Genomic DNA, 13,510 nt, shown 5'->3' with positions numbered 1-13,510 from the left:
TTGTACATGCACAGAAAGCTAGCTCAGGACAGCAACTTTTACTACTACAGTAAGTGTATTAACAATATTTATCAAGCAATAATTGGTTTATTTTTTAAGTTAGCATCATTTTTGACTAGTATATTCACAGAATCACTAAAGTTGAAAAAGACCTTTAAGATCATCAAGTCCAACCATCAACCCATCACCACCATGCCCACTAAACCATGCCCTGTAGTGCCACGTCCACAAGTTTTTTGAACGCCTCCAGTGATGGTGACTCCACCACCTCCCTGGGCAGCCTGTTCCAATGCTTGACCACCCTCTTGGTGAAGAAATTTTTCCTAATATCTAGCCTGAAGCTCCCCTGGCACAACTTGAAGCCATTTCCTTTCATTCTGTTGCTAGTTATCTGGGAGAAGAAACCAACAACCACCTCATCACAACCCCCTTTCAGGTAGTTGGAGAGAGAGATAAGGTCTCCCCTCAGCCTCCTCTTCTCCAGGCTAAACAACCCCAGCTCCCTCAGCCGCTTCTTGTTAAGAATTGTTCTCCAGACCCCTCACCAGCTTCGTTGGCACCCTTCTCTGGACACGCTCCAGCACCTCAACGTCCTTGTAGTGAGGGGCCCAAAACTGAACACAGGATTCAAGCTGCGGCCTCACCAGGGCCGAGTACAGGGGCACGATCACTTCCCTACTCCTACTGGCCACACTATTTCTGATACAGGCCAGGATGCTGTTGGGCCTTCTTGGCCACCTGGGCACACTGCCAGCTTATGTTCAGCCGGCTGTCGACCAGCACCCCCAGGTCCTTTTCTGCCAGGCAGCTCTCCAGCCACTCCTCCCCAAGCCTGTAGCGTTGCATGGGGTTGTTGTGATCCAAGTGCAGGACGCTGCATTTGGCCTTATTAAACCTCATGCAATTGACCTCGGCCCATCGATCCAGCCTGTCCAGATCCCGCTGCAGAGCCCTCCTACCCTCCAGCAGATCAACACTCCCACCCAGCTTGGTGCCATCTGCAAATTTACTGAGGGAGCACTCGATCCCCTCATCCAGATCATCAATAAAGATATTAAACAAGACTCACCACAAAACTGAGCCCTGGGGAACACTGCTCACGACTTGGCCAGCAGCTCAATTTAACTCTGTTCACCACAATTTTCTGGGCTCGGCCAGCCAGCCAGTTCTTTACCCAGCGAAGAGCACACCTCTCTAAGCCACGAGCCACCAGTTTCTCCAGGAGAATGCTGTGGGAGATGCTGTCAAAGGCTTTACTAAAGTCCAGGTAGACAACATCCACAGCCTTTCCCTCATCCACTAGGCAGGTCACCTGGTCATAGAAGGACATCAGGTTGGTCAAGCAGGACCTGCATTCCATGAACACATGCTGGCTGGGCCTGATCCCTTGGTTGTCCTGTACATGCCCTGTGAGTGCCCTCCTGATGAACCTCTCCATGATCTTCCCTGGTACAGAGGTCAGGCTGACAGGCCTGTAGTTCCCAGGATCCTCCGTCTGGACCTTCTTGTAGAGGGGTGTCACATTGGCAAGCCTCCAATCTTCTGGGACCTCCCCTGTTAACCATGACTGCTGATAAATGATGGAGAGTGCCTTGGAAAGCTCCTCCACCAGCTCCCTCAATACTCTCGGCTGGATCCCATCAGGCCCTATAGACTTGTGAGTGTCCAGGTGGTGTGGCAGGTCTTTAACTGCTTCCTCCTGGATTATGGGGGATTTATTCTGCTCTCCATCCCTGTCTTCCAGAGTATTCTGTCACATTGATTTTATTGGCTTTAATCATGTGGGTAACATAAGCGGAATTCAACTCTGCATGCTGTGCTCCCATCTGTAGACGCTTAATCTTTTTGCTGAAAAGTGGGTATCAAAAGTATACCCTCAACATGAATATGATTTATGGAAATGCAGATGTGTATAGTATTGCTAAGGCAGAAAATAAATAATTTTGATAAAAGTATAATTTAAATGCATGTTCTAAGAATGATAAGTTGTTTTCCTATCGACAAGCCACATTTTCATTTATTCAGATCAATAAATTAGTACCATACAGAACTAAAACAGAGTACAGAAGATGTTTTGCTGTTCATAATTTGAAAACTTTCAAATGGAAATGCTACATGGGCACTCAAACGTGCAGCTTAATGTAATTTAGATTCATTTTAATGTTCTTTTTTTTTTTTAAATAGTAGTACAATTCAACATAAAACTCAACGTTCTGCAGAATAAAAAAAAAATACATGCAACTCCCAGTGCCTCTGTCTGTGCCAAGCGGTGTGTCCTAGGTAATTACGATCCTGGAAATGAGATGACAAGGGCTCTGCCCTGTCAGATGTGAGAGTTTTCTACTCTGATGAACATCAATTTTAGCTCAGGGTGCCTAATAACAGTTTGTGGCACCCAACAACCCACAGGATCGGACCTCAGATCAGAATTCATACATCTTAAAATTAATTCTGTTCCTGATATCAACAAGAATGTCCTCCCAGAAAGGAGCAAGTTCTCAGAAATTCTCTGAAGGTAATGGTATTTTCACCTATGTAAATGTGATTATGTGCTGCAATTTCCTACCTCCATGTTAGGGATTCATGACTATGTAAAAAGGCTTCACAATTTAGTGCAAGCTATAAAAGGACATGCAGTTTTCAGGAGGTCCCTAGGTCACATTTCTTGTGTCAACAGCAGCAAGATTTTACTGAGAACTGGGCTGTTTGGATGTGCACAGCATGTGCCAAATTATATGCTCTGTATTAGACAATTTAGACCATGATTCCTGTTGATGTGTCTCAAGATCATGTATGTGCAAGTAAGAAAAGCCTTACATATGTTTTGCATGTTATACGCAGCGTGAAAGAGAGCTGCTCGCTAATATTCAGATTGTGGATGTCATACATTCAGTGATTGTGTGCCATCATAAAAGCTCCTCAAAAGTAGATTTTTTTTTCGTTTTGAAAATGTCATTCTTTTTACGGCATTAGAATGATCACTAATGAAAGCAACCACAACCTCATTGTATTCCCCGACAATCAGTAAACACTTTTTTTTTTTTTTAAATCTGAACACAAGAACATGCCTAAACCCAAACAGAGGATCAACGTATATGGAAAAAGGACTAGTTGGCAAAGCAAGTAAGCTCTGAGTAGTCTAGGAAAACCCATCTCCTTCCAAAAGTGTAGAGGCATCTTTAAACTAATGTAATGGAAATAGCTCCAGCTAGGAAAGGTCCTAGCATCACCTAATGTACCCCACACAAGATTGTACAAAAGCCAAGAAAGAGGAGAGCCCAAAGTAATTCGATAGGTACTGCAGAAACAAGCTGCCTTCATGGTCTTTATATGTAGATTTCTGGACAGAATCCCTTTAGGTTTCATGTTAACAAAGCCCTTTCTCAACCTGTGAACCTCATGCTTCCTCACCTCATGAAGAAATTTAAAGGCTTCCTTCCATTCTGATGTTTTTGTTTATTCATTTTCCCGTATGGGTTATGGTTTGTACACAAGCTCTCTGCTGCTGGTGTTATAAAAAAACAACTGTCCCTTGTTCTCATTAGGGTCTACAAGCTCTAGTGCTAATCCACAGCAAAACACCTTTCTACATTGTTTTATGGGGGCTTTCTGAGAATGAATAAATTCCAAGTCATATAATGACAACAAATCATATCTCCACTTTGACTTTAAGTCATAGCATCCAACATCATTTGGAGCATGAGATATCTCTATGAGTGCAAATTAATCTGCTTTATTTATTCATGAAATGAAATTGCTTTGGCTATAACGTACAGGCTTGAAAACATCAGTTCTCTCTCATCCCATTAGTACAGTTTCCTAATTACCTCTCTAATCACACTACCTAATATTTTAGAGTGCCTTGGAGTGTGTAGAGAAGTTGTTGCACATTAAGAACCAAATTAGCAGATTTGGAGAGGAAAGAAGTCTCTTTTGTGTATTCTTTCCACAGCCTTGTGGAAAGAAGAGTCTGCTTTTCCTCCTTGTGCTGACACTACAACTCTGAAAGTCCAGGTTGCAGAACATGATCATTCCATATGCTTCAGAGAAGAGTATTTTTCAGAATACCACTTGGAAATTACAGTTCATTAAATTTTACTTACTTACCTATGCCTTCTTTGCATTTGAGTTTGGTGCAACTACTGTGAAGCATACCAAAAGAGGACCTAGGGAAACAGATGACAAAGCCACAGGCTGCAATAGGGGCCTGGCCCTGAGGCATGAATCTTGGACACTTCTGTTTTTAAAATGTCATCCTCTAACATTGGATTGCATTCACACTATAATTTAAAAAAAAAAAAATCAGTTCTGAAGGTCTATTGCTTCACCTGTCCTGGTTCATTTTAAGGTGTGGTCTTGGTAAAGACTTTCTCAAGCCATTGTTTTCCAGTGAAAGATTCAACGTGTGTATGCCCTAAACAGAACAATTGCCTTTCTCAGATTCTTGTCTTAAGAACTTGCTGTAAACATGCTTTAAAAGCTAGGTAGTTTCTTCACTAATATTTAACCAGACCATCCATTTATAAAGGACCACAGAAGTCAGTATTCAATTAGAAACTGTGAGTTTAGGCTACTATCTATCTTTGATTTCAGTATACTGTTGACTTGTTTAAATGCTGTGCAAGCCTTTCTATTCTTGATATTACTTTTTTGTTTGTCTCCATTAACCTAAAAAAAAAACGGGTCAGTCATTCTGTGTCCATCTGAAAATGATTTCCTGTTCATTCTTCACCAGGTATTTAAAGGATGTTTATCCTAGCATAATTTTGAGTCCAATTTGGTCTATTGCTTTTCCCAAATACTTTTTACCAGTTCTTATTCTCTGCTTTTTTGGAAGGTTTGCTCTGCTACATAAAGTCATCAGAGACAGGCATTTGTCCTTGCTGCCTAAGTGTTTGTGTTGCCTATACTTTTCATCCTTATCCAGTCTACAATCATGTGAACCAGAAAAGGAATGTACAGCAGGTTCCACATCAAATTCTTCCATTTTTATGTACATTGTTATGTTCTCTGTCTTGGCAAAAAATTTCATGCTTAACCCAAAGATTAATTCTACCACCTGACTTCTTTAATGCATTCCAACACTCTTCCTATCTAAAGCAGGACTAGTTTTTTCTTACTCCATTTTATGCACACAAAAAAATTGCTTGAATCCACACAGTTCTGTGTTTGGATGTGGATTCCTACCTACTACAATTCTTCAGTTGTTTTGTTCTATTCTTTCTCCTTCTTAAAATGTACCATGTTTGCTTTGTTTTTTTTTAAATACATAACAACTCACAAAGAGGGAATAGTAAGTCTTGAATGTTTCAAATTTCACAATTCTCAGTCCGCAGTCTGCAGGGAATCAAAAGAGAATAGGTAGCACTACTTTGAGATTATAATATTAAGAGAGAGACCAGGTAAGCTGTACAGTTATGCAACTCAGAATTCAGCTTAAACATGCCTTCATGTCTACTCAAGACACTGTTGGAGAACATTTCCTGAGCTACACAAACCTCTCATCTGAACATTCGCAGTCACTCTTGATTTGTAAGTGAGCAAGTCCCCAGGTTAAAAAAAAATCAAACAAAAAAATGAAAGCTTAGAGGTGAATTTGTGGGGCTTGAGACTGTAGGATGGGTGAAAAACCATCAGATGATAAAGATATTTTGATTTTAACAATCAGTTTCTATTCTCTCTTACCAGTAAAATAATGATGGTCCTAATGTTTTTACAGTGGGAGCTCCACAGAAAATATTTTAAAACAGCCCATAAAACTAAAGCCAACAATCCACCCCACCCGGCAACACTGTTGCAAAACATCAACTCACAGCAAAGCCTGTGATATTTACAGGCACTTTTTGTTTTTAAGAAACAGAAGAGAGCCCTGGACTTCGGGAGGCGAGGAAGGGAGAGGAGAGTGACAAAAGGGGCACTGCTCTTTGAGCACTTTGTGCTTTTCATGTCTCTTCAGCTCTGAGAGAAGGGAATGAAATGCAGTGCTGACAAGCAAGGTCATTCATTTTAGGTAAAAAAAGAAGGTTCATCCACTCTTTCACTAACCCTCCTGCAAGTAAGGTGTGATGAAGAGATAGTCTCCCTCAATTCCACACAACACTATGGGCACCTCTAGGTGGGAATGCCAACCAAAGTTTTGGGAAACACAGACTTGAGTATTACGTAGAGAACTTTATGTGCCCAAACAAGCTGTTGTAAATCCCTTTTTGGCATTTAGCACCATGTAGATATACCAATAGAACACTATTTTATATCATAAGTAGGCAGAAGGCCTACTCATTTGTCCATGAAATAGTAAAATGGTACTAGGAAACAATCGGTTTGTTATCTATGAATAGATCAGGGAGTCTGCAAGAAAAAAAAACACTCTTTAAGCTAAAAGACACAAAGCAAATGAGTATAAACTACAGGGTCCCCCACAACAGCCTTCTCTAAATTGGAAAGATAAGGATTTGATGGGTGGACTGATGAATAAGGAATTGGTTGGATGGTCAGATCCAGAGGGTTGTGGTCAAGGGCTTGATGTCCAGATGGAGATCAGTGACAAGTGGTGTCCTTCAGGGGTGTGTACTGGGATCAGTACACTTTAATATCTTCATCAATGACACAGTGGGATCAAATGCATCCTCAGCAAGTTTGCAGACCACAGGAAGCTTAATGGTGCAGCTGACACATCTGAGGGATGGGATGCCATCCAGAGGGACCTGGACAAGGCCGAGTGCAGGGTCCTGCATCTAGGTTGGGGCCACCTCCAGCATTGTCCTGGTTTCAGCTAGGATAGAGTTAATTTTCTTCATACAGGCTAGTGTGAGGCTGTGTTTTGGATTTGGGATGAGAAAATGTTGATAACGTACCGATGTTTTGAGTTGTTGCTAAGTAGTTAAAGACTGTCCAGCTTTTCATGCTGGCCTGCCAGCAAGAAGGCTGGGAGTGCACAGGAAGCTGGGAAGGGACACAGCCAGGGCAGCTGACCCAGGCTGGGCAAAGAGATATTCCATACCGTATGACATCATGCTTGGTGTATAAAGCTGGGGCAAAGAAGGCGGGGCGGGGATAACACAGGTTCAGAGTTATGGCACCTCTCTTACCAAGTAAGCATTACGTGTGATGGAGCTCTGCTTCCCTGGGGATGGCCGAACACCTGCCTGCCCATGGGAAGCAGTGAATGCTTTCCTTGTTTTGCTCTGCTGGAAATTAGAGGAAGATTTCAAAACATCATTGAAGTTTTAGGAAAAGCTGCCCAACAGTAGCAGCAAATAAAAAAAAATTCCAACCCAATTTTTTCATAATGAAGGTTGGCTCATTAAGGAATGAAATGATAGGCTGCCATTGTCTGCAATATTAGGACATTGGTACCAGCCATCCAATCTACCTCATATTCCTTTGTTACTTGCTGAGGAGAGTATTGAAATGGAATATATTATCATAAGCTTCTGGAAAGCACGTTTTACAAGGGTGCTGAGCAACTCCCCTGGCAAAAATGTTTTGAATACCTTCTTTCTCAAAGCCAGACATTGGGAGCAAAAGGCAGCAGCCATATTCAAACTATTAGCCTCCAGTGGCTGGAGAGGTTGACAGCTACTGAGCAGACACCTTTCGAATTGGAAGAGCAGAAACAAGGCTGCACCCCGAGAACCTGCTGGTTCTCACTAATTTTGCATATTCAAACATAACATTGCCCTTTGTTTTAGACAAAGAGTCCTCACAAAATTGGCTCAATTCAAGCTTGCTGAATCTGATTTCATTAATAGAACTACACCTACTTCAGGCAGGATTTAATATTGCTGTATTCTGACCTACAGCTGAGATGAGCTGCTCTATGAGGGAAAAGTAGAGAAAAAAGTTTCAGCTATGTCTTTCAACTTTACAAAATTCTCCTTTGTCTGTTTTTTATGAATTTTAAACAAGAAGCAGGGATAATCTATTTAATAAGTGAAATCTGTAGTTATTGAGATACCATATATTTGGCTGCCTGCAGAAATCAACAAAATACCTAAGCTACCGGGATAAATTACTTGCAGCTACTGGCTGCAAGAGAGCTAGTACTTTTAATGTCTAAAAAGACAGACAAATCCCAAGAGAACTGGATACTTTGATGAGATGATCATTGCAGGGTGTCTCTCTCGGAAAGGTGATAGTGAATCAGCACAAAGGAACAGAAGTACTCCATTATATTCAGAGGTGGACTGTCTTTGCCTTCCCCTGAACCAAATATTAAATATTTTCCCAACCTTACTCTATTAAAAAAAAAAAAGAAAACTTTTGATATTTTTTCCTTGTACTCCATAGTGCCTGTACTCAGATCCTCTTTACACTTTGAATTGTTGGAAAACTACAGGTTTGCGTTCAGTCTTTTAACGTATATTAAACTGTCTTGAATTATCATTCAGGCAATAAGAACTTCCTGACTTTTTTCATTTAGTCCGTATTATGTCCTAGAGAGACAGATTTGTATGAATGTATAGCTCTCATTGTGGTATCTCATACAAATGTGGATACAGTCAAGGGCAAGATAGCAGACTAGACATACCAACGGTGAGTTCTGATTTACCAGCTCCCATGAGCTATAATTGCCCATATTATCAGTACGTAATACTTTTTGTGTATCTGGAAACGTTACAACTAATCTTCTCTTATATGATATACGGTCTCTATCATTGCACCATTTAATTTTCTTTTTTTCCTAAGTGCTACAGCAAAATAAACATTAATATCCACAAAAAAATCAGCAATTTTCACCCACATATATCTATGCAGACTTTCTAAACTGAAAAATTGTGTTGTTGTCTTCTTTTTTCCCTTTCATAGTAATTCCATGGTATTCAGCCTTTATCCCCCAAACATTGTCCTCCATTTTCTCTTCTCTTTCCTTCTAGCTTTAAAAATAATATTGTTCTTCAAACAAAATCCCTTCGGAGATAAAGTGACATCTACTTATGCCACCCCTGTTGGCACAAATGAGTGAAACTTCACTGTTTTAACTGGATGTGCAACCATTTTTAGAAGAGTAATATCTAACTAAGGAATTTTGTATAATTATCAGCTACAGTAATATACAGCTCTGCAGGTCATTTTCCCTTGTGAATGAGTTCTTTAACTAATTTAGTGTAAGCTGAATCTGTTCATTCTTTTGCTCTTCAGAATCTGTTCTTCAAAGAATGAAAAAAAAATATTTGAGAAACAGCTCATTTACTTTGCTCTTTAGAGCCCACATTATTCACTATTTATAAGCATTCAGATGGCTACTAGGCATTCATGGAGATATTTGTGAATCCAGAGTTCAATGGATTGTAGCATGAATGATTATTCATCTGAAAGTTTGCATTGCAATTGGATTATCCTCTACTGAATAGCCACTATTTATCACTGACAACTCTTCACCTTAAAAATGCCCATCATGCAAAAAGCCAAAGCAATATCATGTAATGCGTAGGACCAATAATCACTTCTAACAAAAAAGTACCATGTTTAAACACGAACTGAATTCTAAGGGAATACTTCCTTGACTTCTATAGTCTTTGAAAATAATAGAACAACTGGATTTTATCCACCCTAAATAGGTGGGGCTTGGGGGGGATTTTTGTATGGTTGGTTGGTGAGTTGTTTTTTTTACTCAAGAAATTCCCTACTGCAGAAAGTTGAGAGAAGAGCAAAGCTGTTAATTTGTCTTAATCACATTGTGTTTTTTAAAGCTTTAAATTTTCTGTTGGACAGGTTTTAAGTGTGTTTTTCTAGAATTTTTAAAGTTGTTTGGGGGCAGGTGGTGTATGTAATCAACAGCCTGTGGTCCTGTTTAGAAGAATCAGCTACAGCATGGTTCTCTGTAATTTTTGGCACTGGGCATAATCATCAACTATCATCTTCCTACAATGCAAAAGTGCATTTGCAGAAAATATTGCTTACATTTAAAACCAGTATTTATCCGAGACAAATAATAAGACCAGCTCTGCTTCTCCTATGCCACATCCCCTGTTCATAGGCATACCTTCAAACATAAATGCGTCTAGCCATAAAAATAGAGAAGCCTTAATGTCACATGGACAACATTGGTAAATTCCCAAAGATAGCAGTTTTATTTTGTAACATTTTGAACCAGGACGGTTAACAGCTACAATCCCTGCTGGCAACTTGTCAGTTTGGCATTTTTATTTCAAAGCCACATATGGTTCCCAAGTACAAAATAAACATTAATTATGTGCCTTTTTATTATGTAGTTCTCTAGTCTTCTCTGGGGCTTGGGGGTGTGTTTGTTTATTTTAATATAACCAGAGTATCAACCATTCCTATTTCTGCAGAAACCTCTTACTGTGGTGTTGGGGGTTGGGGGGGGGGGGGGTGGTATTTGTTTGGGTTTGGGATTTTGTTGTTGTTGTTGTTTGGGGGGGTGTTGAGGTTTTGTTTGGTTTTTTTTCCAGACAAGCAATGATAGTCTTACTTTGCAATACATTTGTAGCTGAGAGATCTATATACCCACATATGTATATAAATATGTGTCTCTTCAGATATGCAGATTGCTTCTTTTGAATATTTAATGTCAGAATGCATTCAAATGTAATATGTGCCAAGATGACACAAAGCTGTCATATAGAGAACATTAGATTTTTAAAAGTCTGTACACTCATGTTAAGTAAATAATGCTAATTAATACAGCAAGAAAACAATGCAGACACTTCATATTAAAATGTAAACTGAGGTTAGTTTTCTTGGTTTAGCTCCTCCTTAATGGTAATAACAAAAGCCAGACAGTATCTTTTATAGCCAAAGGTCTGTGGTCTGGAATTCTGCTACATTTGCATTCAGTCTCCTAATATGTTTTAAGCATATTTATTCCCTTTGGACTCTGAGGGGGGGTTGACTGCAAAATGCTTTTCAATCTTTTTTTTTCTTCCAAATGCCTTTCAGTTTAGTGATTAAAAAGCTGAAAATACTGTTCCAAGAAGGTGCCATTATTATTCAAATGTGGGTAAGTCAGACATAAACAAGAACAGGACCATTAAATATGTCAATATCCAATTTTTCCACTTATTTTTTCTCATTAGAATGTTTCTAATTTTTCTGACTTGATACCTCATGGCCTAATGACATGAGTGCAAAAGAAAAAAAAATAGGAAATATATGTGATTGTAGGGGAGAAATTATTCTCCTGCAGAGTGATAATATGAAATGCTACTGAATACTGCGGTGTGGTGCCATTTTCATTTCACTCTTTTTACTGTTCAGCTTCTTAGGAAGCACAGCTGATCTGTTGTTTCTGTCTCACAGGAGCTGTTCAAGACAAACTTGGAATATAAATATAACCCCTGTGGTCTAGACAGTGCTTCAGAACCTTCTTAGCCTATAACTCAATTCCAGCAATTTGGAATTCTTCCTGGCATTTTCCCACCTCTTTTATTGCCTGTAAAGCCTGGTGGGTACAAGTGCCTTACCAGCTGGGCAGTGCTGCCCTCGCAGGGAGGTCCCGGGCAGCGGGTCAGCACACAGATTTCCCCAGATGTACCATTTCTTACTATTCAATCTCATGCAACCGGATTCTCTGTTTTTCTGTCTCCCCTTCTTTCCTCTGTAAGCCCTTTAGGCCACCACATTTTTACATCACCTCTCTACGCTGCCTAGCAGAACAGCACCCTAATCTCTCTAAAGACTTGAGCATGAAGCAAATAATATAATCAGATACCATTGCTTTATTTGCCACTCATTATTAATGTCAAGTGTGGCACTCATCATTTGCTCAGTGTTTGAACTGTGATTATCTCATTCAAATGGCAGCGCTCACAGGAAATCTTTATGTTAGCTCTATTCAAAAGGGTCTACAACTTTCTTTACGTGACAAAATGGCATAGAGCAAGGGAGAAGAAATAAGAACACCTGTTTACAAGGGATCAAACAAGACTACCGTGCAACACTGTCCACATGACAGCATCGGGAGCACAGGTCCTCTCCACACAAACTATCTTAAAGGAAGGGCCCTATGCAGGGACCAGATCTCCAAGTGGATGGGAAAACACAGGTTGCTATGGCAGCTTTCTAGCCCTAGAGCCAACAGACGTGTTTCTCACCGAAAGATCTAGATCACTCATGCAATCAGACTTGGATTTACAGGAAGATAATTGAATAGATTAAATGCTAAACTCCTCCGTGTTAAACTAGTTTTGCAAACACTGTAAACACTCTGTTACCTTTGGTCATTCACCCACTAGCTTCCACTTGGTGTTATAATAGAGACAACAACTCTCAGCCTCCCAGCCTTCTCCAAGGGAATTTAAAGCACTTCAACAGTACCCCTGTGGGGAGTTCCAAAATCACATTGAATGAACAAGCTCAGGGGCCTGAAACAACTACTTTATGTCCAGTACTTCACGGCACTGCCATGAAACCTGTGCAGAAGCACTGCTGGGGAAAGTGAATGATACACCCACAGCTCTGTTGCATAAAAATAAGGAGAAAGAAAAGGAGTTATACATGACATAGCTGATATGTCAGAACCATGATTTTTTTGTTTGTTTTCCTTTGTTTCTAATTCTCAACCTTGCATGTTAAACATCAACATGGACCCTGGCCAGCTTAAAAACACAGTGGTTAGTGCAGGCTGAGATGACTCAGACATTTTTTAAAGCATATGGTTCTCTTTCCAGTTTTGCATCTTTGTTCTTCTTTCCCCACTAATCCCTCCCAGAACCCTTTTGTTCATTTTGGTTCTGCTTTCCCTCTCACATCCTCCTGGCTGCCCCTTTCTCTTTACCCATTCCAAAAACATTTCTACCAGTATCATCACCTTCTTATATTTCCTTATATTTCATAAATATCTTTGGTTATTTCCTTCTCAAAAATCCTTGTCTTCTTGTCCCCACACTCCCCACCCACTGCTTCCTAAAATATACCTTCTCCCTTACAAATCCAGCTTTGTAACTACCATCTCTGTTCTCCCACTTCACATTTCTTTCTATATATACTTTCCATGGCACATGTTCCGCCAGTATCTGTTTTTGCAGTCAAGATCAGCTATGAACTCTCTTCCTTATGGGGTTTTTTTCCTTCACTGAAGTGCCACTAGCGACATGTCCACATCTGGACTGGTGGCATTGTACTCACAATTGTACAGTAAAATGAATATGTATACCGAGAGCTTTGGGGAGCTCTGAGCAGAGAAACCAGGGCCAAGCCTGCCACCAGGCGCGAACATCTTCAAGGCTGTGGACACCAAACACATGCATGACCAAAAGTCTGGGAGAAGCCTGGGGTTTTAGTCCTGTGACCTGCCCTGTACCTGATAGCAAGCACCTTGTCTCTAGGTTATCCAGGCTTGCTCCAGACCCCAGCTGGTGAGGTATTGCTAATACACAGAGTTCCATCCTCAGTGGGGTTAAAAGGCCACCTTGGGATGGTGCAACTAGAGAGAAGGAGGAACTGGCTTTTCTGGCAGAAAAGCAGCAGCTCTGGCACACCTAGGATGAAGCCCTCACTATCGCCTTCCCAAACAATGGAAACAAGTCCTGTTAACCTGAATCTAGGT

The sequence above is a fragment of the Phaethon aethereus genome (genome assembly GCF_964289735.1).
Source record: "Phaethon aethereus genome assembly, chromosome: 2".
NCBI lineage: Eukaryota > Metazoa > Chordata > Aves > Phaethontiformes > Phaethontidae > Phaethon > Phaethon aethereus.
The sequence above is the reverse complement of the archived record's forward strand: the minus strand, read 5'-3'. Positions refer to the sequence as shown.